This window comes from Mesoplodon bidens, assembly GCF_964165515.1.
Source record: "Mesoplodon bidens genome assembly, chromosome: 16".
NCBI lineage: Eukaryota > Metazoa > Chordata > Mammalia > Artiodactyla > Ziphiidae > Mesoplodon > Mesoplodon bidens.
In genome coordinates this window covers 20,046,908-20,057,352 of record NC_138173.1, presented here as the reverse complement: position 1 = coordinate 20,057,352, position 10,445 = coordinate 20,046,908, and the positions used below count along the sequence as shown (strand labels likewise).

General features: G+C 38.0%; 1 pseudogene across 1 annotated transcript; it reads left to right on the top strand.

Moving 5' to 3' along the window:
* The first annotated feature begins 915 nt into the window (after positions 1 to 915).
* On the top strand, positions 916 to 2,213 carry LOC308629982 (elongation factor 1-gamma-like; annotated as a pseudogene). The gene has a single exon. The product of its transcript is annotated as an elongation factor 1-gamma-like (transcript).
* The last annotated feature ends 8,232 nt before the right edge of the window (positions 2,214 to 10,445 follow it).

Below are 10,445 nucleotides of genomic sequence, written 5' to 3'. Positions count from 1 at the left end.
CTTAACCAATCTCAGCATCCTTGTTCTGTAACTAGAGATGGTAGTTATCTACGTACTTATAGGATTGTCTGTTGGAAAGATTAAACAGGATGTTGAACCTTTAAAACAGTGTCTGACATACAGAAAGCACTCAATAAATGTCAGCTAAATAACAGCAGGCATTATAACCCTAAGAATACATATTTGCCAATTTGATATGTACAAAAGTTATTTATTATTGTTTAACTTGAAATTCTTTAATAATCAGCTTGAATTTTTAAAAATTTCATTATAAATGACTAACCCTTACTCTTTATGAATTGTTTATTTATGCTTTTCACAGATTCCTTTTATCTTGTAGTATTTATTTTAAATATTAAGGAAGGTATCCATATGTTAGAAATAGTTTGTATATTATATATGCTTCAAATTATTCTCAGGTTGCCATTTGAATTTTAATTATACATTATAAGTAATTGATTCTATAATTTTTTAATGATTTCTGATTTTGTCATCATGCTTGTAAAGGCCTTCTACAACCCAAAATAACAAAAAACTCTTTATAAACTCCAATTATGTTTATAATTTTGTTTTGTATACCTCTACCTTTAATACTTTTGCAATTTATTTAGATGCAAGTTGTAAGACAGAGAATCTAAATATCATTTTTCCAAGATGACTGAAGTTTATCCTAACAATTTTGTGTGTGTGTAATATATGATCTTATCACTAACTGGAATAGCATTCTTATTTTACGTGAGATTGTGTAAGCATAGATGTAATTCAGAAATTTCTATCATTTCACTCATATGCCTGTAGCTTTCTTATATATGTGAATATATGATAGGGCAAAGGCTCTTTTATAACTCTTATTTTAATAACTTAATTGAATATTTTGTAAAGTAACATTTTTTAAAAATAAATAGGTCGCCCTTTCTCTGCAGAATCACCATGGTGGCTCGGACCCTGTACACACATCCTGAAAACTGCAGGGCCTTCAAAGCCCTCCTTGCCACTCACTACAGCAGGGCTCAGGTGAGCGTGCTCTCCACACCACCCCACTTCCATTTTGGCCAAACCAATGGTATCCGCGAATTTCTCCGTAAATTTCCTGCTGGCAAGGTTCCAGCCTTTGAGGTTGATGATGGATTCTTTGTTCGAGAGCAATGCCATCGCCTACCATGTGAGCAACAAAGAGCTGAGGGGACGTACTCCCGAGTCAGCAGCCCAGGTGATGCAGTGGGTGAGCTTTGCTGATAGCGACATAGTTCCCCCAGCCAGTACCTGGGTGTTCCCCACCTTGGGCATCATGCGCCACAACAAGCAGGCCACGGAGAATGCAAAGGAGGATGTGAGGTGAATTCTGGGGCTGCTGGATGCTCACTTGAAGACAAGGACTTTTCCGTTGGCTGAACGTGTAATGCTGGCTGACATCACAGCTGTCTGTACCCTGTTGTGGCTTTATAAACAGGTTCTGGGGTTGCATGAACCAGCCCCAGCTCTGGGCTGTCTTGGGAGAGGTGAAATTCTGAGAAAATGGCCCAATTTGATGCTAAAACGTTTGCAGAGAGCTAGCCTAAGAAGGACACCCCACGGAAAGAGAAAGCTTCTCGAGAAGAGAAGCAGAAGCCCCAGGCCGAGCAGAAAGAGAAGAAGACAGCTGCCCCTGCCCCTGAGGAGGAGCTGGATGAACGTGCACAGGCAGCGGCTGCTGAGCCGAAGGCCAAGGATCCCTTTGCTACCCTGCCCAAGAGCACCTTTGTGTTGGATAAATTTAAGCGCAAACACTCCAATGAGGACACACTCTCCGTGGTGCTGCCGTACTTTGGAGATCACTTTGATAAAGGTGGCTGGTCCCTGTGGTAATCCAAGTACTGCTTCCCTGAAGAACTCACCCAGACCTTCATGAGCTGCAACTCATCACTGGAATGTTCCACTGATTGGACAAACTGAGGAAGAATGCCTTTGCCAGTGTTATTCTCTTTGGAAGCAACAATAGCCACTCCATTGTTGGAGTCTGGGTCTTCTGAGGCCAGGAGCTTGCCTTTCCGCTGAGTCCAGATTGGCAGGTGGACTATGAGTCATACACATGGTGAAAACTGGATCCCAGCAGCAAGGAGACCCAGACGCTGGTTCGAGAATACTTCTCCTGGGATGGGGCCTTCCAGCAGGTGGGCAAAGCCTTCAATCAGGGCAAGATCTTCAAGTGACCCTCTCTTGTCATTGCCTAGCTGCCTGCACCTGCCCTCAGGGAGAATGGGGGTCCTTAAAGGAAACTGAACGTCGAACACTTTCCTGCCCTACCTCCTTTGTGGGTAATGGTTTCTTCAAAGGGGAGTAGATATGTTGAAGCGGGGTGTTGTCTATACCTGCAGGACCTCCCTGTGCAGGAGAGAAGTCTTCAGAAGAGCAGAAAGAGAGACCTCTCCTCAATTTTGATTTCTGTTTTTTGAATTGCCTTGCCTCTCCTGTGATGACCATCTTCTAGCCTAGCTGGGAAAGACTGGACGTAGTTAGAAGGTGGTGACACGGGGCTGTGTAACTACCTAATTCCAGACCTTCTTGCATGAAGGCAGAGAATACCTGCTGACTGGGTGAGAGCACAGCATATGCAGAGCGACTTAACACCACTTCCCTACTTCCTGCAGCTGCCCTGTGAAGTGGGGTGGCAGCTGTATCCAAGAGTTATAGTTTCAACACTTCACACAAATGGTAAGAAGAAGCACAGACTCCTGGGAACAGATGCTGGCTTGTGGGCCCTAACCTGGCTGTGGATCGTCTCTGGGGTATCCCTCCTTTCTATCAAGGAAGTGGGGTTCAGAGGTTTAAGCAGCTTGCCTGTGATCACACATCTTAGGTGGTGGAGACAAGATTTTGAACCCAGTGGTTGTCCCTGGAGCCTGTACCCTAAACACGCCCTAGCACTTCCTACAATGTAGAGCAGTCATAAATGTCATTTAACAACCCTGAAAAAAAATGTATATATATACATATATATATATATTTATAAATAGGTCATAATTCGTTTAAGGTTCTGGGTTGTTTTTTTTTTTTTTTTTTTTTTTTTGCGATACGCGTGCCTCTAACCGTTGTGGCCTCTCCCGTTGCGGAGCACAGGCTCCGGATGCGCAGGCTCAGGGGCCATGGCTCACGGGCTTAGCTGCTCCATGGCATGTGGGATCTTCCCGGACTGGGGCACGAATCCGTGTCCCCTGCATCGGCAGGCGGACTCGCAACCACTGCGCCACCAGGGAAGCCCCAGGTTCTGGGAATTTATTGGAAGTCACTAACATTTAATAAATAATAAAAATATAGAAATATTAGACTTCATTATATGTATTTGCAGTAAATATTATTTATAAAATTAGTATTGCCTTTGTGTGTGTTTGTGTGTATAAGTGTGTATGTATATGTGAATTGAGTCCTAATTCTAAACGTGATTCATACTGTAGGTTACAATAAAAAAAGATTGAAAGTCACTGCTGTAATGTAAATCTTTTCAGATAATATTAGATTAATTTTTCAAGTTCCAATCTCCCCACCAAAATTTTTCCATGATATTTACTAGCTTTATGTTAAGTATTTTTACTTTCCATTTTAAAAGGTAATTTTGTCCAAAGTAGTTTGCAGGCTTAATCCATTCCCATTACATTTTAGTATTTTTCAATGTGTTAAAGACATCTAATTTGGAACTAATACGGATTTGTCTTCTGTAATTTCTGCTCTGCCTCTCTCTGAATTTTAGTCACTACTTGGTAATGTAACATTTACTCATACTAAATTTACAGCTTCTCTTTGCATCACGAAAACCTTATTCCATCGACATGTGTGTGAGAGCTATTTCCCATGCCAAATGGGTGGATAGCATGCCCTATTCTGGACCATTTTAATCCTTGAGTTTAAAAAGCAATCGCCATATCACTGAGATGTACAGGTAGCAATGAGACATTTGTGTATACTAACAAATTGAAGGAGTAAAGCTTTTACATGTCACCTGGTGTTATATGAGCTTTGATAGGAAAACAGTAATCAGAATATCATCTTTTATAAACTAAATGAGCATTCATAAATAACTGTCATGTCAGAGGTAGATCAATAATAGATAGATAGCTAGAGATATCTATATCTATCTGTATACATACTGTGTATCCTTCTTTATAGGACCCTTACCAGCATCAAGGCTCCATGTAATATGTACCTGGGATTGTACCTTATTCTATTTAAACCCACCCTGTAAGGTTTAAATCTTCATTGTACAAATCATGAAACTGACACTTATAGTTTAAAAACTCATCCAAGGACACAAAGCTGGTATGTGGCAGATCCAAGACTGGAAGTCAGAGTTTCTCACTCTGAAGCACAAAATGGGCAGAAAATCTGTATTTTTTTCCTAAGTCCAGAGTCACTTGTGACACTTAATGTTGTCATTGGGTGGACTGGGTCCTGATTCTCTCCCACCCACCCAATTTCATTTTGCAGCTGTTACCCCAGCTCTTTTCACTCTAGACATATTGGCTTTTTTTTTTCTTTTTCTTGAATTCCCATTTTTCATTTATAGAATTTTTTGAGAGGATACATGATTCATCTAATTAAACTTCATATACAGGATAAAGCAAAACAAGTTGAATGTTTTCATTTTTCACTTTGGGGAAAAAGAATAAGCTTTTAGTTAAATCAACTTAAGAAACAGCTTGAATTGCAAGATAATACTGCTCCTATAAGTAATTGCTTATGTGCTTGTCCTATTCATAGTGGAAGAGCTATGATTTATGAACATTTTTATTTAAAGTATAATCTTGGATTTATTCCAAATAATTGCCATCTTTGAAATGTTGTCAACCTGGGATAGCCACAGGGATGCCAGAATTAAAGTATTATATCAGCTCACCACATGGTCCGCCCATTGGGCTCAAGTACATTTTTATCCATCTCTCTTTTATCACATATTTCCTTACTTCACATTTATATTTAATCCATTGACTTCCGTGATTTCTTTTATACCAGAGAGCATGTGAAACACAGGGGAAATGAGTAGACATATTCACTTAGCAGGAGCTTTCTTCCTGGTTCTCTTTCTCTCTCTTTCTGGCTAAAACTCCATTAGGCAAAAGTGCTCCTGGTATTAATCTAAGATGATTAGCTGTGAAGTGGAACACAAAGGCTGGCCTGGGGTGGAGACATCTGACAGTGGGAAGATACTTCAGAGCAAAAGAATCAAGAAGAACATGAGTTTAAGAGGCAAAATTCAAACAATATTAGGCACAAGAAATAATGTTAGCTGCAGCTGCAAACCAAATGGAAAAGTATATTCGCCAGTGTAGAGACTGTTCCTGGCCTTTCATTAGCTGTGCATGGGTCCCAGAGAGCAACACCAGTATATTTCAGTTAAGTTTTTTTTTCTCTCTCTCTCTCTCATCCTCCTCTTACTTTTTACATTTAAAAAAAATTTATGGGAATATAATTGCTTTACAATGTTGTGTTAGTTTCTGCTGTACAAGGAAGTGAATTAGCTATATGTATACATATATCCCCTCCCTCTTGGACCTCCCTCTCACCCCTCCATCCCACCCATCTAGGTCATCACAGAGCACTGAGCTGAGCTCCCTGTGCTGTACAGCAGGTTCATCACTTGACTTTTTTTCCCTACATGCCCCCACATCTTATTCCTTTAGCTTGCCTAACTAGCTATTAATGTTGTGTTAGAGGCAGCACTGCTTCCCTTATATACTATGTGCTCCCCTAAATAATCCAGCCTCTCTTGCAATTATATTAGGTCATGAGGCTAGTTCCATCAAATACTGACTTATCAGAGGGGACCTATTGCACTCCTAGACCAAACATTTGATAGTGTGGTACTTCTCTCAGGAAAGGGAGACATCACAACATACAGGGAACCTGGATCCCTGAGTCACCTGATGGAAGAGCATCTCCAGTGACTGGCATCAGACTTCCTATGATTAATTATTAAAAGTTGTATATGAAACTATTGAGATTCAGAGATTAATTTGTTCCTATAGCGTAGTCTAGTTTATACATTAAGCTACATTTTAAACTAATACATACATTGATATTCACTACTAATGTGCCAATTAAGTGGAAAGAATGCACAGGTCACACATTAGGAGTCTAGGCTTTTACTTCTATCCATTTTATATTCCTTCAAACAATATGTATGCAGTTTCTACAGTATTTTAATCATTGTTTCAGATAGGCCCTGGGAATAGTAAATAAGACAGATCAGATCCCTGTTCTCAGAGAAAGGGTCAGACAAAAATTAAGTAAATGAACAAATTAGGTAATTCAGAGTTTAATAAGCACTGTTAAAGTCAATACTAACATTGTATGAGACCAGCGACTGGGGGGACTATTTAATTGAATAGTTAAGGAAGACCTCTACATCTTGGAATTAGGACATGAATGAAATAAAAGTACTAGTCCAAATATTTCAGAGAAAAGAACTTGGGTATAAATATTCTTAATGCTTTAAGAAAAAGAAAGAAATCCAGGGTAAAGGAAGCATCACAGTGAACCTGAAGAGAGTAGTACTGTATGGGGCAAGAGTGATATGCGCCATTTCAGTCCATAGTAAGGATTTGCAATTTTATTCCAAATTCTATGAGAAAATATCGGAGAAATTTAAGTAGGAAAATATTTTAATTGTGTTTGCATTTTCATAAGTTCACTCCAGGCATAATAAAGAGAATATGCATATTTTTAATACAGAATTGACTAGACTCACTAATAAATTAGATTTGCAAAGTGAAGACATAAAGAAAGAAATAACAGCTCCTAGAATCTAGACTTGTACAACTGGTACATAGTGATGGCTTTTGCTAAGATAAAGGAAGCTGGGAGGAGAATTTTCTTTCAGATGGGATTTATGATGTCAATTACACATCCAAGTGGAGGTGTTTAATAGAAAATTAGATACAAAATACTAGAGCACAGTGAAAAAGAGAGAAAAATTTGGAAATATTTTTATGCAAATTTCATTTAATGCACTGGATTGGTTAAGAACACTTAGGGAAAGAGCTTAGACAGAGAATAAGAGTCATCTGAGGGTAGAGTCCTGGAATATTCCAGCATTTGCTAATTTGGAGACTTAATTCCTCACTCTCTTACCCCTCCTCAAAGCAGACGACTCAGTCTCTAAATGCTTTATCTTGAGGGGAATCCATAAAGAGTGATTATAGTGAAATTTTCAAGTATAGTGATAAGCCACTGAGAGAAATAAAATCAGTAAAAGAACACTTTTGAAAAATCTATAAATACACAGCTTAGGTAGTTGCTTATTCTATCTGCAGCCCTGACTTAATTATGAAATAGTCACCTAACTCAGAGAATCCTCATTATATGACTCTACAAAGGGAAAGTAAGAGCAAGCTACTTCCTTTCATATATACTGGGAATACAATCATAAATTTGAAATAAATTATCACCCTGCCACAAATCTTGACTGGGTTTCCATGAATAGCCCACTAGTGAAATATTCACTTGGCTAGTCAAGGAAGTGATAAGGGGACCACAGAAATGAGTATTTTTTCCAAGAGTGATCTGACCTAGTTTGTTATAGGTCTTGTGGACATCACTCAAATTTTCTTTGTGTGTTTTGAAGCAAGTGCTAGGAAATGACCACCAGCAGAAGTTCCATTTGCCATCTTTGTGGCCTATTTCCACAGGCAAACCACCAACATCATTCACCAAGTAGCACAGGTATAGTTTTTACTGGCAACAAAAGAGACATCAGGGACAGGGGCAAAAGATGTCTCAATGAAATAATGATGTTTAGCTCTTGAAAAACCACTGATGAATTCCAGAGGCCACAGACCTCTTCTATATAACACTGTGAACATGGTAACCAGGCAAACTAGAGGAAGACAGTAAATAAAATGCCTGTATCACAGTCTTAGTTAGCAATCATATGAAGGATCTTAATAAGAAGAAGTCATTTGGGGAGGAAAAAAATTATTCACTCAATTGGTTTTGGCAATTTCCTACGTATAAATATTAAATCTCTTATGGATACACTTAGTGAAAGTAGACTAACAGAATGGACATTCATTGGTTTGATTGCTCATGAGCTATCTAAGGGTCATAGACAAGTATTGCTTACATTGGATCGTTGAGCAAATATACAGTTGTTACTATAAATTTGAGGAGGAATGAAAACAGAAAAGAAGGAAAGTGAAAGAGTATAAAGGGGAAGGTGATTCTTCACCTTACATGAAACCTCAACTCTAGTGATTCAGCAGCCCTCAGGTGCATACAAAACTTAGGATCCTTGTATTCACTACCCCTTCTCTAAAGCTTCTTCTATCCCAACACATATATAATTTGCTTAATTATTAACTTTCCACGAGATCTACCATGTTCCTTCTTCATTTTCCAGTTACACGTCCCTCTCCCAGCAATCTCTGTTCACCTCTGCTTTTCCAGCATGGATTAAGCTGGTTAATAACTGGGTGGGTTTTTTAAAAAAAATTATTGGTGTATAGTTGATTTACAATGTTGTGTTAGTTTCTGCTGTACAGCAAAGTGAATCAGTTATACATATACATATATCCACTCTTTTAAAGATTATTTTCCCATATAGGCCATTACAGAGTATTGAGTAGAGTTCCCTGTGCTATACTGTACGTCCTATTTTATATATAGTAGTGTGTACATGTCAATCCCAATCTCCCAATTTATCCCTCCCTCCCCCACAAGAATTGGGTATTTTGAGTACATCAAAACATCTGTTATAGGGGAACTTCTGAAAAGCCAAGATAATACTGGGGTTTAGCCTGATAAATATGATATATTCAGTCAGCTTATCTTGCATTTATATTTACATTTTTGTTTAATTTTGCCTGAACTTTCGTATATCAAGCACTTTCAAATAGTCATCCAATTAAGTTATTAAATATTTATTAAGTACTTAATACCAGGGATCCCCTTATGATACACTGGATACAAAGCAGGGACCAAGATAGACATGTTCTCTGCCCTCAGACAGCAGATGATCTCATATGGAAGCAGGCACTATATTAAAAATTACAATGAAATTCGATAACTTATGTACAGAACAATCTTGGACCTCGTTACAATTATCATCAGAAGTATCAAACAAATCATGTCCCATTTTAATCTGCAGAAGATCTCTAGGAGAAATGACCCTAAACCTTCCCCTGAATTGATTCACACTGGGATATTTCCTGACTTTCAATTAAATTAGTACTATTGAACTCTTCGTCTTCAAAGCAAATTACTGAGGTATTTCCCTGACATACCTCACATGTACATTCTGTGTTTTCCATCCCTGTAAATCCTGAATACATAACCTTAGACATGGTAGAAATATCATAGAATAAGGACTGTCCACTAAACCAGACAGTGAAGTGGTTTCAACTGAAATGTTAATCTATGCTTTGTTGAGAAAGATTCTGGAGTCACATTTGAGATCAGCGAGAAAAACGACCAATGAAAATACCTGTGACATGAACAAGAAGAGTATAAACGTCTCCTATTTACCATCTCTCTGCTAGATTGAGCGCACCCTCTTTGATTAGACTGAGAGCTCCTCTATAAGACTGAATTTCCTGAGGGCTGACAGTGTCTTGTTCATTTCGGTACTTATTTAGGGGCCTAATCGTTGTAAATGAGAGAGCAATTTTATATAACCTCCCTCCTTCCACTGAGAATTATCACTAGGAAATTCTCTGTAATTTAAACTTATTCTAAATTTTTGAAAAAAAATGGAGGAGGATTTGTGGGGAATTTTCTGGGAAAATGACCTATCTATTCTTCATTACATGGTATCAAATTATGACTTTCTAATTCACATCTTTCACGTTCATATGTTGATGTTATTGTTTTCTAAATTCATACTCTACCCAGAAAACATGGAAGTGCCAAATGCAAAAAATTAAGTTATATCAAATTGGCAAGGTATGACACACATACAACCGAAGGGGAGCATTTTTTTCTCCTTTTTTTGTGTGCTATATTTATTCAACTATCCAAGTACTTATAGGATAAAAATTCATAGAATAGAGAAAAAGAATAAAAAATACTTTAGTACTCTAATAAACTATGTGCAACTCCTTATATTGGGTTGGTCAAAAAGTTCGGTCAATTAGTGAACACGTTGTTCAATAGAGTTCCTCGTGAAAATGAAAAATGAGTCTTTTATTTTTACTTAAATACGAAAAAACTCATTGGCTAACGCAATAAACCCCCCAAATTCTGAGTTTTCTTCAGTAAAAGCATTTTATTAATATGTACCTATAATAAGTGATTTTTTCACCTGAAGAAAATGGTGAATTGTTGTGATGTGTGTTCTAATAACATTTTCCTTTGTTTCTTAAGGAAAAGGTGTTTTCACAATCCTTTACCAGAGCATTTCTTGGGTCCTTCTCCCCTGGTGCATTGTTTGTGCTGAGCAACTTGTCACTTGACATGCTTATTTGGCACTTCCCTAAGTG